General features: G+C 37.5%; 1 long non-coding RNA gene across 2 annotated transcripts in view; it reads right to left on the bottom strand.

Annotated features, from left to right (window-relative positions):
* LOC141275842 (uncharacterized) overlaps positions 1–14,356 on the bottom strand; it is a 331,184-nt gene that overhangs the window by 35,633 nt on the left and 281,195 nt on the right. The window contains exon 1 of one of the 2 annotated variants that reach the window (XR_012324281.1): positions 10,190–10,222. The exons of the other annotated variant lie outside the window; for it this stretch is intronic. This is a non-coding gene — a long non-coding RNA (uncharacterized lncRNA). Of the gene's footprint in view, positions 1–10,189; positions 10,223–14,356 lie in introns of those variants that run through there. 2 annotated transcript variants of the gene reach the window in all.

Here is a 14,356-nt window from a genome sequence, read left to right on the forward strand (position 1 = left end):
TTTCCTTCTGCTAACTATGGGTTTTCTTTGTTCTTCTTTCTCTGTTTGCTTTAGGTGTAAAGTTAGGTTGTTTATTTGAGATGTTTCTTATTTCTTGAGGTAGGACTGTATTGCTATAAACCTCTCAGAACTGCTTTTGCTGCATCCCATATGCTTTGGGTCATTGTGTTTTCATTGTCATTTGTTTCTAGGTATTGTTTGATTTCCTCTTTGATTTCTTCAGTGATCTCTTGGTTATTTAGTAGTGTATTGTTTAGCCTCCATGTGTTTGTATTTTTTACAGTTTTTTTCCTGTAATGGATATCTAGTCTCATAGCATTGTGGTTGGAAAAGATATTTGATACGATTTTAATTTTCTTAAATTTACCAAGCCTTGCTTTGTGACCCAAGATATGATCTATCCTGGAGAATGTTCCACGAGCACTTGAGAAGAAAGTGTATTCTGTTGTTTTCGGATGGAATGTCCTATAAATATCAATTAAGTCTATCTGGTCTAATGTGTCTTTTAAAGCTTGTGTTTCCTTATTTATTTTCATTTTGGATGATCTGTCCATTGGTGAAAGTGGGGTGTTAAATTCCCCTACTATGACTGTGTTACTGTCGATTTCCCCTTTTATGGCTCTTAGCATTTGCCTTATGTACTGAGGTACTCCTATGTTGGGTGCATAAATATTTACAATTGTTATATCTTCTTCTTGGATTGATCCCTTGATCATTATGTAGTGTCCTTCTTTGTCTCTTGTAATAGTCTTTATTTTAAAGTCTACTTTGTCTGATATGAGAATTGCTACTCCAGCTTTCTTTTGATATCCATTTGCATGGAATATCATTTTCCATCCCCTCACTTTCAGTCTGTATGTGTCCCTATGTCTGAAGTGGGTCTCTTGTAGACAGCATAAATATGGGTCTTGTTTTTGTATCCATTCAGCCAATCTGTGTCTTTTGGTTGGAGCTTTTAATCCATTTACATTTAAAGATACGTAGGTTCCTATTACCATTTTCTTAATTGTTTTGGGTTTGTTGTAGGTCTTTTCCTTCTCTTGTGTTTCCTGCCTAGAGAAGTTCCTTTAGCATTTGTTGTAAAGGTGGTTTGGTGGTGCTGAATTGTCTTAACTTTTGCTTGTCTGTAAAGGTTTTAATTTCTCCATTAAATCTGAATAAGATCCTTGCTGGGTAGAGTAATCTTAGTTGTAGGTTTTTCCCTTACATCACTTTAAATATGTTCCGCCAGTCCCTTCTGGCTTGCAGAGTTTCTGCTTAAAGATCAGCTGTTAACCTTATGGGGAATCCCTTGTATGCTATTTGTTGCTTTTCCTTTGCTGCTTTTAATATTTTTTCTTTGTATTTAATTTTTGATAGTTTGATTAATATGTGTCTTGGCATGTTTTTCCTTGGATTTATCCTGTATGGGACTCTCTGTGCTTCCTAGATTTGATTGACTACTTCCTTTCCCATGTTAGGGAAGTTTTCAACTATAATCAGTTCAAATATTTTCTCAGACCCTTTCTTTTTTTTCTTCTTCTGGGACCCCTATAATTCGAATGTTGGTGTGTTTAATGTTGTCCCAGAGGTGTCTGAAACTGTTCTCAATTCTCTTCATTCTATTTTCTTTATTCTGCTCTGCGGTAGTTATTTCTACTATTTTATCTTCCAGGTCACTTATCCGTTCTTCTTCCTCAGTTATTCTGCTATTGAGTACTTGTAGAGAATTTGTAATTTTATTAATTGTGTTTTTCATCATTGTTTGTTTGCTCTTTAGTTCTTCTAGGTCCTTGTTAAATGTTTCTTGTATTTTCTCCATTCTACTTCCAAGATTTTGTATCCTCTTTACTATCATTACTCTGAATTCTTTTCCAGGTAGACTGCCTATTTTCTCTTCTTTTGTTTGGTCTGGTGGGTCTTTATCTTGTTCCTTCATCTGCTGCATAGTTCTCTGTCTTCTCATTTTGTTTAACATACTGTGTTTGAGGTCTCCTTTTGCAGGCTGCAGGTTCATATTTCCTTTTGTTTTTGGTGTCTGCCCCCCGTGGGTGAGGTTGGTTCATTGGCTTGTGTAGGCTTCCTGGTGGAGGGGACTGGTGCCTGTGTTCTGGTGGGTGGGGCTGGATCTTGTCTTCCTGGTGGGCAGGGCCACATCTGGTGGCATGTTTTGGGGTGTCTATGAACTTAGTGATGTTAGGCACCCTCTCTGCTAATGGATGTGGTTGTGTTCCTGTCTTCCTTGTTGTTTGGCATGGGGCATCCAGCACTGGAGTTTTCTGGCCATTGGGTGGAGCTGGGTCTTAGCGTTGAGAAAGAGAGCTCTGGGAGAGCTCTCACCAACTGACATTACATGGGGCTGGGCAGTCTCTGGTGGTCCAATGTCCTGAACCTGGCTCTCCCACCTTGGAGTCTTAGGCCTGACACCAGGACGGACCAGCAAGACCCTGTCAGCCACATGGCTCAGAAGAAAAGTGAGAAAAAAAAAGAAAGAAAAAAATAATAATAAATAAAAACATTATTAAAATAAAAAAATAATAATTAAAAAAAGAAGAGAGAAACGAAACCAATAAAAAAATCCAGCAATACAAGCACTAAAAACTATACTAAGATAAACATAAAAATCAAAAACAAATCAGTGGTAGACAGCAAACCCCAAGTCTACAGTTGCTCCTAAAGTCTACTGCCTCAATTTGGAGATAATTCATTGTCTATTCAGGTATTCCACAGATGCAGGGTACATCAAGTTGACTGTGGGGATTTAATCCACTGCTCCTGAGCCTGCACTGAGATACTTCCCTTTCTCTTCTTTGTTCGCACAGGTTTTGATGTTCAGCTTTGGTTTTGGCCGCACCTCTGTGTGTAGGTCACCCTCAGGCTTCTGTTCCCACCCAGACAGAATGGGGTTAAAGCAGCGGTTGATTAGCAGGCTCTTGCTCACTCAGGCCGGGGGGAGGCAGGTGTATGGTATTTATAATTGGAATGCGGGGTGAGTCTGCGGCGGCAGAAGCCGGCGTGATGTTGCAACAGCCTGAGGTGCACCGTGTATTCTCCTGGGGAACTTTTCCCTGGATCATGGGACCCTGGCAGTGGCGGGCTTCACAGGCTCCTGGGGGAAGTTGTGGGTGTAGATAGTGACCTGTGTTTGTACACAGGAGTTTTGGTGGCTGTAGCAGCAGCGTTAGCATTTCATGCCCATCTCTGGAGTCCAAGCTGATAGCTGCGGCTTGTCTGATCTCTGGAGCTCTTTTAGGCCGTGCTCTGCCTTCTGTGGGCAGAAGGGGGAAGGAATCCCCTCTCCTCGCGCAACCCAAACAATGGTCTCTTGCCTCTTTGGTAGTTCCAGACTTTTTCCCAGACTCCCTCGCAGCTAGCTGTGGCACAGTAGCCCCCTTCAGGCTATGTTCACGCAGCCAACCCCAGTCCTCTCCCTGGGATCTGACCTCCGAAGCCCTAGCCTCAGCTCTCAGCACCCACCTGCCCCGTTGGGTGAGCAGACAAGCCTCTCAGGCTGGTGAGAGCTGGTCGGCAGTGATCCTCTGTGCGGGAATCTCTCCACTTTGCCCTCTGCACCCCTGATGCTGCACTCTCCTTCGTGGCTCTGAAGCTTCCCCCCGCCCACCCCCTGTCTCCACCAGTGAAGGGTTGTCCTAGTGTGTGGAAACTTTTCCTCCTTCACAGCTCCCTCCCAGGGGTGCAGGTCCCATCCCTATTCTTCTGTCTCTGTTTTTTCTTTTTTCTTTTGCCCTACCCAGGTATGTGAGGATTTTCTTGCCTTTTGGGAAGTCTGAGGTCTTCTGCCACTGTTCAGTAGGTGTTCTTTAGGAGTTATTCCATATGTAGACATATTTTTTATGTATTTGTGGAGAGGAAGGTGATCTCCACTTCTTACACCTCTGCCATCTTGAAGGTGCCCCCTAAAAATCTCTGCTTTAACCTTGAGAATTTTTCAGTACACACCTTTCTATTTTATCACTAAGTGATCCTATAAAATAGTGAGTTTAGAAAGTGATTCATAAATATTCTAGTTTAAAATGTAATGAGAGTCACATTTTGATTGACTATACATGACAATTTTGTCTGAAATATTCATTTCCTTCATTGTTCATTTTTTTCAGTGTCTTTTTGTTTAATGCCTAATTTATTATCTTTTTTCTAGACTGGGGATATGGTGGCAACTAAGTGAGGGTAAGATGAGGGCACACAGGCAGGAAACCCATTCTAGTTTGCAGTATTCCCAGAGAATGTGACATCTAACCTGAGATCTGATGGATGAGGATTAGCTAGACAAAATAGAGGAAGAGCACTTTAAACAATGGAAAAAGTATGTGTAGAATTTCAGTGGTCTAGGAGAGCATGGAGAATTATTGAAGCAGAATACATGCATTGGTATGGAGTGGGACGTGGGAGTGTGTGATAGGAAATGGGTAGAGAAAAGACCTGAGTTGTGTGGAGGGGAATGGTTATCCAGCTTTTGAAAAGACTGGACTCAGTTGCGAAGTCAGTGAAATGCTAGGATACTTCAAGAGGAGTATGATACGCAGAGCATGGTAGGAGAAAGATTATTTTACTCTGGCTGAACTTTGGAGGATGCATTAGGTTGCAGAAGGTGTTAAGATTAAAAGCAGATAGCCCAGTCAAGTGAACAAGTTAAAAAGATACTGGAGGTGGAACCGGCAGGACTTTGTGATTGAATGAATGCAGAGATTCAGGAGTACCGCACACTAGAAACAGTAGACCAGCCATATGCAACCTGAAGCTACAATTTTTGAAGAAAATATTAAAGCATAATAAATGCAAACATGATTATAATTATGTGTTATTTCCTGATAAGTTACACAGTGGAAATGAAATATTTTATAAACAGTATTTAAAAATAATTTCTAGGCAACACATCAAATGTTAAAATGGCCTTCAGATGTGATCAACATGTAAAGGCTGTTTGAGATTTTTGAAGTGCCATTTGCTCCATTCCTGGTTTTATTTACAAACAATATTTACTTAGCCGAAGATACTCAGGAAGACAGTGATTCTTTCTTACACACAGTGGATTTGGCTAGTTCAAACCTAACTAACTGCTATCTTAACATTTTTCTGACAATGTAGAATGTGATATGGTGTTTTTAGATATATGTATTTCATTGCTATTACATGTTCTTGTTGCTATGAGACATTAGTACTACCCAGAAATCCTTCTTTCTTATTTGCTATTCATTTCCTCATTGCTATCAAACCTCAAATCTTTACAAATTATTGCATTAACATTTTGGTTTTTTTCCCTCAGATTATTCCATTATCCCTATAGGTGAAATGTACAAGATGAAAATTAAACTAAAATTAAACATAATCAAACATGATTTCATCAAACCTCAGCACATATTCTTTAATGAACGGAAATATTTTGTCTCGTTATACACTAATGTCCTAAGAATGAAAGTAAATTACATAGAAAAAATGCCAATAAAGAAAAGGGGAAATGAATAAACTAATTGCAATGAGAGGACAAATGATTATGAATATTGTTATGTTATTTAATTTCGGTGTACTCTTTTGGTGCCAGTATTACTCAGTTATTTAATCCAAGTTACTGTCATTTGAAGTAATGCTTATTCCAGGGTAGAATAGAAGGCAAACACCAGTGGTATAGTAACACTAATTAGAATTTTTTCATCATATTGGTGAGTTAAGTTTGTTTTTGATGTTTTATTTATATTCTATCTACCTTTGAGAGTATTTGGATATCTCATTTGATAAACACTTTCATATTCTTTACCTTTTTTGATCCTACTAATAATACTGTTAGAAAATTATTTTTATCATCATGTTATGTAAGAGAAAAATTGAGACTTGGTGAGGTTTAGTGACTTTTCTGACAACATCAAGCTGGTAACTATCAGAGCTGGCACTTGAGCTTAGATGTTCTGACTCTAAATCCTATTTTTTTTTCCTATATCATCATTATGCTTAAAAAAATGATGAAATGTAGCGGCTCATTTTCAATTCCACTGACATTCATTAAATGCCTAATTAGGTGCTGAATGTTAGTTACGTGCTATACCACTCCAGTTGCGGAGGCTAACAGCAGATCTAGTCTCAGATACAGGTAACTTCAATACATTTTGATATATGCCTTTTAATTTACATTTTTGTTGAGTTAGTATATTCTTTGAAAATGCCATCCACTGTGAAAAATGTGAAGAATCGAATTACAATTCAGATGGTTTTCATTAGATTCCGGTGGTAAGATAGGAGGTAACAGTCTATATTGGCAACTCAACTGTGAACAAAGGTTTCCCTACCCTGCCTCGCTGTGGTACTAAAGAAAAGGGTTCAGTGAATCCAATAAGCATAAGAACCCAAGTATGGTCCTCTGCCATTTGTCAGATTTTGCACAGCTTTATTCAGCCAAACAACTTGGCACACCTCATTGCCCTAGATCACAGGAACTAGTGGACTATTCCAAGTGCCACATTTAAAGTAACCTCTTTTTAAACAAAGAGGACCTATCTTTTTCAGTGGTTTGAGAGATGAACTCTAAGTAGCTTTTCACAAATAAAAAGAAACAAATACATATTTCTAACAGGCTTCCATATAGTTTGGGGAGAAGCTTATTTTTGAACTAGAAATGGGACTTATTGTTTTTGTCCTTCAAAAGTAGTCTTAAAAGGAAGAATAATGTTAGAACTACTTTCTTTTATTGGAGTTCAACATTAAATCTAAATTTCTTGCATTAAAAAATTTTCCCCGTTGGGACTTCCCTGGTGGTCCAGTGGTTAAGAATCTGCCTTACAATGCAGGGGACAGGGGTTCGATCCCTGATCGGGGAACTAAGATCCCACATGCCATGGGGCAACTAAGCCTGCGAGCCGCAACTACTGAGCCTGCACGCTCTGGAGTCCGTGCGCCACAACTAGAGAGAAGCCTGCACACTGCAACAAAAGATCTCATATGCTGCAACAAAGATCCCGCGTGCTGCAACTAAGACCCGACACAGGCAAAAAAAAAAAAAAAAAAAAAAAAAAAAAAAAATATATATATATATATATATATATATTTCCTCCGTTATATCAGCTTGAGTCTTGGGTGAGTTTAGATAATGTTTTCAATTACAAATATTGATTTATTAGGAATTTACTAAAAATGAAATGATTGCTGATAGAGCAAGCATTGCTCACAGTTTGCAGCAAGTTGATTATTAGGTTAATAGACTTTAAGTAGAAATCCTCATATGTAAATAGTCAAATACAAATTATAATGCTCTGAATGAAATTATCTTGGGGAATGTGAACATTTTAATATGCTTGAGATTTTTATTCATAGCATTTTTTTTCCAGTTTACTTCTTTTCATAGCCAGAGAGAGAGGAAAAAAACTGCTTGTTGATCTTTGGAAGCCTAGTTTTTAGTTAGTGCTATTTGCTGTTGAAATTCCACTGGAACCGATTTAAAGCTTAAAGGATATTGAAAACCTTTCTTTCTGTCTGAGCATGAGGTCTCTGAAGCATAAACAAGCTTCAAGAAACTACCATACAAATCCCAAATTATTGAACTAAGGTAAGGAGCTCCAGTTTTATAACCTGAGCAGATTCTCTGTACTTATTAAAGAATTTTTAAAGAATGTAGCCCTGGAAAGTACCAGTGAATTTACCCTATCTTTAAATGCTTATAAATGCCCTGTATTGGGCTGATGGAAGATTTGAAAGCATTTGCGAGTGGGGAAAATGTTATCTAGTGCTGCTGATGGCAGCTGAGGAGACTGCCTGCGTTTGGCTTGTAAGGGGGCTATGTCTGAGGGAATACTGATAGCGCTGCCAAACAGGTTTGTCTGCCAGACACTCAGCAAGCCAAACTGAGATGCAGAGGTTTGCAGGAAAGAGTTTATTCACCAGGCAACCAAATGAGGAAATGGGAGAACAAGTCTCAAATTTGCCTCCCCAAAGGAGAGGGGCTCAAGATTATATATGAGTTTAAGAAGCAGGGTGGTCTGAGGCATGGGGAAAGATGATTGGAGATAAGAAAAAGGTGAGGTAATCTTCATTCTGCACAGGGTCAATTAAGTTACAGGCTTCTTCATGGGATGCATGTTTAGAAAATTTCTTAGGTCCCTTGATTCATCCAACTTTTCCTTTGAAACCCAACTCCTTCACTAAAGCAACTCCCTCCTCCATTTCCTCCTTCCTCAGATTTTTGAGTATGTTCAACATATTCTGCTGTCTGAACGTGATGCTTGAAGACATTCTATGCTAATTGTGGCCATTGATACACAGCACACAATGTTCCCTAGTTACTGCAAAAAGATTATATTGTACCCTGGTATCATGGTAAAGCTTTCTAGAATCAAATATATTTCTACAATTTTTGCTAACTTTCTTACTCATATGTAGGTCCAAGTTTACCCCTTTCATGTGCTTTCCTCTATCTTTATAACTTTAAATTAACTTTCAAATATAAGTTTTTATTCTAGCACATGAGCTTTTCTAGGGCTCTTAATTCAGTTAGTTTCCTTAAAGCCTTTTACCTGTTTTTGAAGACTTTTTTTAACTTAATAACGTGGGGGAGATTATAGCCAAAATACAAAACACATTTAAATGACAGAAGTACAAAACATGATCCTGTTGGAAGAAAAGCTGAGATATGATGACAAGTTAATCTTACATTTTCTTTTCAGACTCACAGGCAATTTATGTTTTTGTTAACACATGCATATAGATTCACTGTAAAGCCTTTTGATTTGGATACAGAAAATTGAATCTACATGACAGTACTCCACGGAAGCATATATTCAGATAGAGAAACTTCAGCTACAGAGAATGTAGCTAACTGGATTTTTGTTCCAGCTCTTCACTTTCTCTCCTGTAACAGGATTATACATCCATACCCTTTACCATGCAACTTTACAGTGCCCTCCAACTCTGGGAAGGCTGTCCTCCCCTGTCCCTTATCTGGGTTCAGCAAGTGACTTGCTTTGGCCAGATATTGGCAGATATAATAAAAAGAACCATGAAAAACATATGTGTGATTGTGCCTCCTTTTCCACTCTCATGGGAAGAACATGCCAGGTCAGCACTCTGGTCCCAGGAGGAGGATGACAGATACATGGAGCAGAGCCAACCAAACCAGGTTGACCCCAGATCAGCCAACCCCCATCCTCTCCAGTGAATGAGCCTTGTTGAGACCAGCAGAGGCACTCAGTGAAGCCTAGACTAGAACAGACAAACTCTAGCCAACCCACAATTTGTGGGCTAAAAAAGAATTTATTGTATGCTGATGAAATTTAGTTGCTTTTTTTTAAATGTAGAATTATTGTGGCCATAGTTAACAGATATAGAAGGAATACTTACATAAATAACTGAAACATAAGTTTCACATAGCAACTCTTTTTGTATGCTAGCTTAATGTTATTAAATACTATGCACTCTGATTTTTTCTATAATTATGCTATTTTTATTTTTCCCTCGTTTTGTTTCTATTTAATTATTTAAAAGTGATGGTTATAATCAACTAGAATATATTACATGGCCACTACAGGATCTCCATCCAAAATATCTTTATCATTTTATTGTTTCAGTTCTCCTGGACTCCTTCCATATTCCTCGTGACATCTCATGTTCTGTCCTTAAATGTGACATAGTCAATTTGGAGGTCTTGTTACTGTCAAGCTAACACATAAGATTGGCAAGGCCAAGCCCAAGGCTTGATTGATCCAACTGGTAAAGATACAATGAGCCACTTACAGATTTAGACCATTTATTACTTACATAGACAATGGAAAGAAGATTAAACCAAAGGTGCCAGTTCCCTGTGATTCTTGTTCCACACACTAAGAAGGATAATATTGAAACAAAAGGGGCTGGATGATGGCAATGAGATCTGTTGGAGACACCATTGCTGAGGAACCAAAGACAGACTGTAGCTATGTGGGTTTATATTCTGACACTATACTGAGGGGGATGGGGTAGAAAGCCCCATACTTCATCAAAACCCAGAGACCATGAGAAACTGTTTTGTAGATTGCCTCCCAGAGGAAAAAAGGTGAGTAGGAAATGGCCTCATAACAGCTCCTTAGAGGCATCCTATCCTCTTGTACTCCAAGAAAATCATAAGGCATCCTGCCAAGACTCAGATAAGCTGTGATTCAAACCTCTACCTATTTGGATTGTGCAAGGTAACCAGGACTTCATGGCAGTTATTCCCCTAGAGTTAACACTGTACCTGATTTTGTTACAGCAAATGCTCAAAGTTCACAGACTTTGCAGAAGTGTGACATGCTCCAGGAGTCTATGTAAAAATAATAATGGCCTGTTTTACTTGTTATCACAAATGGCTACACAATAAATATATTAGCATCAAAATATATATATATTAGCATCTTTCTTATAAGTGCACTTAGTAACTGATTTTTACCTCTGACCTAATAATTGTTTTCTCCTGCATAATTAGCATTATGCACATGCTGGTAATTAAAGGGTTACTTAAACCGCTTTTGGAAGGAAGAGTAATTTTCTGCCTCAAGTCTGAATTAAATATGGACTTAGGCTGCACAGTGCCATGAGGTTTCTTGTGTAACACCAATAATTTTCCTCCAGAAGCAATTTGTTCAAAGCCTTTAATATTTAATCATTTCTTTTGATATTATTATATTATTACTATGCTATAGTAGTTTCTTGATGGCATCGTTAGGATTTTCTATGTATAGTATCTCATCTGCAAACAGTGATAGTTTTATCAATGAATTCCATAAAGTTACAGGATACAAAACTAATATACAGAAATTTGTGGCATTTCTATATGCTAACAACAAAATATCAGAAAGAGAAATTAAGGAAACAATCCCATTTATCATCACATCAAAATTAATAAAATACCTAGGAATAAACCTACCTAAGGAGGCAAAAGACCTATACTCCAAAACTGTAAGACACTGGTGAAAGAAATTGAAGATGACACAAAAAGATGGAAAGATATACATTGCTTGGATCAGAAGAATCAATACTGTTAAAATGACCATACTACCCAAAGCAATCTACAGATTCAATGCAATTCCTGTCAAATTACCAGTGGCATTTTTCACATAACTAGAATAAAACATTTTTTAATTTGTAAGGGAACAGAAAAGAGCCAAAACAATCTTAAGAAAGAAGAACAGAGCTGGAGGAATCATGCTCCCTGACCTTAGACTATACTACAAAGCTGCAGTAATCAAAACAATATGGTACTGGGGCTTCCCTGGTGGCACAGTGGTTGAGAGTCCGCCTGCTGATGCAGGGGACACGGGTTCCTGCCCCGGTCCGGGAAGATCCCACATGCCGCGGAGCGGCTGGGCCCATGAGCCATGGCTGCTTAGCCTGCGTGTCCGGAGCCTGTGCTCTGCAACGGGAGAGGCCACAACAGTGAGAGGGCCGCGTACCGCAAAAAAAAAAACAACCCAATATGGTACTGACACAGACATACAGATGAATGGAAGAGGATAGAAAGCCTAGAAATAAGCTCACACACTTATGGTCAGTTAATCTACAACAAAGGAGGCAAGAATATACAATGGAAAGAAGACAGCCTTTTCAATAAGTGGTGCTGGGAAAACTGGACAGCTACATGTAAAAGAATGAAATTAGAAGATTCTCTAACATCATATATAAAAATAAACTCAAAATGGATTAAAGGATGAAATGTAAGACTGGATACTATAAAACTCCTAGAGAAAAACATAGGCAGAACATTCTTTGACATAAATGATGGCAATATTTTTTTGGATCTGTTTCCAAGAGTAATGGAAATAAAAGCAAAAATAAACAAATGGGACCTAATTAAACTTAAAAGCTTTTGCACAGCAAAGGAAACCATAAACAAAATGAAAATACAACCTATGGAGTGGGATAAAATATCTGCAAATGATACGACTGACAAGGGCTTGATTTCCAAAAGATACAAACAGCTCATACAGCTTAATATCCAAAAAAACAAACAACACAATCAAAAAATGGGCAGAAGATCTAAATAGACATTTCTCCAAAGAAGACATACAGATGACCAACAGGCACATGAAAAGATGCTCAACATCTCTAATTATTGGAGAAATGCAAATCAAAACCACAATGAGGTATCATCTCATACCAGTCAGAATGGCCATAATCAACTAATAAATAATAAGTGCTGGAGAGGGTGTGGAGAAAAGGGAACCCTCCTACACTGTTGGTGGGAATGTAAATTGGTGCATCAACTATGGAGAACAGTATGGAAGTTCCTTAAAAAACTAAAAATAGATTTTCCATATGATTCAGCAATTTCACTCCTGGGCATATATCTGGAAAAGACAAAAACTCTAATTTGAAAAGATACATGCACCCCAATGTTCACAGCAGCATTATTTACAATAGCCAAGACATGGAAGCACCTAAGTATTCATAAACAGATGAATGGCTAAAGAAGATGCAGTAAATATACACAATGGAATACTACTCAGACATAAAAAAGAATGAAATAATGCCATTTGCAGCAACATGGATGGAACTAGAGATTATCACACTAAGTGAAGTAAGTCAGACAGAGAAAGACAAATAGCATCTGATAACTTATGTGTGGAATGTAAAATTGATACAAATGAACTTATTTACAAAACAGAAATAGACTCACAGACACAGAAAACAAATTTATGGTTACCAAAGGAGAAAGAGGAGTGGGGAGGGATAAATTAGGAGTTTAGGATTAACAGATACACACTACTATATATAAAGCAGATGAACAACAAGGACCTACTGTATAGTACAGGGAATTATATTCAACCTATATATTACTATGCTAGAGAACGATACTAATTAAATAAATAATAGTTTGGAATTTGTATTTCAAATAGTATTGTCAGATGTAAGTGTTTTTGTGACTAAACTTTTCAGAGGATGCAAAATATTATTACATTAGGGCAGTGAAAATACATTGTATGATGGATACATGTCATTAAATATTTGTCCAAACTCATAGAATGAACCCTAAGGCAAACTATGAACTTTGGGTGACTATGATGTGTCAGTGTAGGTTCATCAATTGTAACAAATTCATTACTCTGGTGGGGGATGTTGGGAGGGGCTATGTATGTGTGGAGGCAGGGGTATACAGGAAATCTCTCTACATTCTCAATTTTGCTATAAACCTAAAAATGCTCTAAAAAAACAAAATCTTTTAAAAAAGACAAAGATTTATTACAGTTCAATCATTAAGTTGTACTTACTAAAATGTAGTTTATTTCACAGTAAATTCCATTTCCTTATAAATATAGAAAAATATGAATTAGGTCATTGAAATTTCTATAGAGTCAGAAAATGTCTTTTTCCATAATTGACATGATTATAAAATTACTAAAATAACTTCATTAGGTTTTCCATGAACATACATGGCTTGAATGTTCTGAGAGAGATAAAGCAATTAATTCTGCACATGGTTTCCACAAATGTTTTGGCTAATGAATCCATCAAAATAGCAATTTATACCTCTTAAGATACTTTTTATAGGACATAGGTAAAAGTAAAAATACCCCCAAATATTAGGGTTAACTCTAACGATTTAAAATAGCTAGCCTTGAAGAAATTTTGCATGACAAGTTTAAAATTAGATAATGGTTGATGCAAAGATGTTAAAAATAAAAGATGGAAAAGAAGTGTTCCTTTAATATACACAGTCAACAGTTTCAACACTATAAAAAGAAGGCCATTTCACAACTTTCCTAGAAATTGCATTGAAAAAATAAAGTTATAACATCAAGCTTCCGGCCTCATGCAGATCCATCTGGAAATTGACTTCTTGTCTCTCAGCATTGTGTGCCTAAGCTCACTGACATTTGGATAGCTATTGGGCTCTTCTTCCTGGCTTCTCTCCTACCTTTCCATTAAAATCAAGAATCTTTTAGCGATATGTTAACTCTTCTGGGACCAAACCTTCCTTTAAAAGAGTAATCATGAATTTACTAAAAAGTCTTCATCAGTGTTGTGGAAGTGTTGACCCACATTATCTTCCCCAATAGCAACGTTTTGCTAACTGTGTGTGAGTACAGCTGTGCTTGACCAAAATACTTTTATATACAGTTTCCAGGTGTCCTTACATAGCAGAAGCTAAACAATGTTGCTGAAAAGAAAAATAACTAAGATTTTGAAAGTTTTTTAGAAGATCTCAGCTTCTTTTTGAAATCAAACCCTCAGATTATGCCTAATAAGGAATTAAGAGTCACCTGAAAGAAAAAGAAAAGAAAAGAGAAGGGAGGGGTGCCACAGGAAGATGTTCTTAAAATTATTCTAAGAAGAATATTGGTCTAGAAGCCTGATTTAGTCCGTCTCACCTGACTGGGGAGATACTATATACGGTATTTTACATTCAATTTTATGCAAGGGACAA

The sequence above is a fragment of the Tursiops truncatus genome, chromosome 11 (genome assembly GCF_011762595.2).
Source record: "Tursiops truncatus isolate mTurTru1 chromosome 11, mTurTru1.mat.Y, whole genome shotgun sequence".
NCBI lineage: Eukaryota > Metazoa > Chordata > Mammalia > Artiodactyla > Delphinidae > Tursiops > Tursiops truncatus.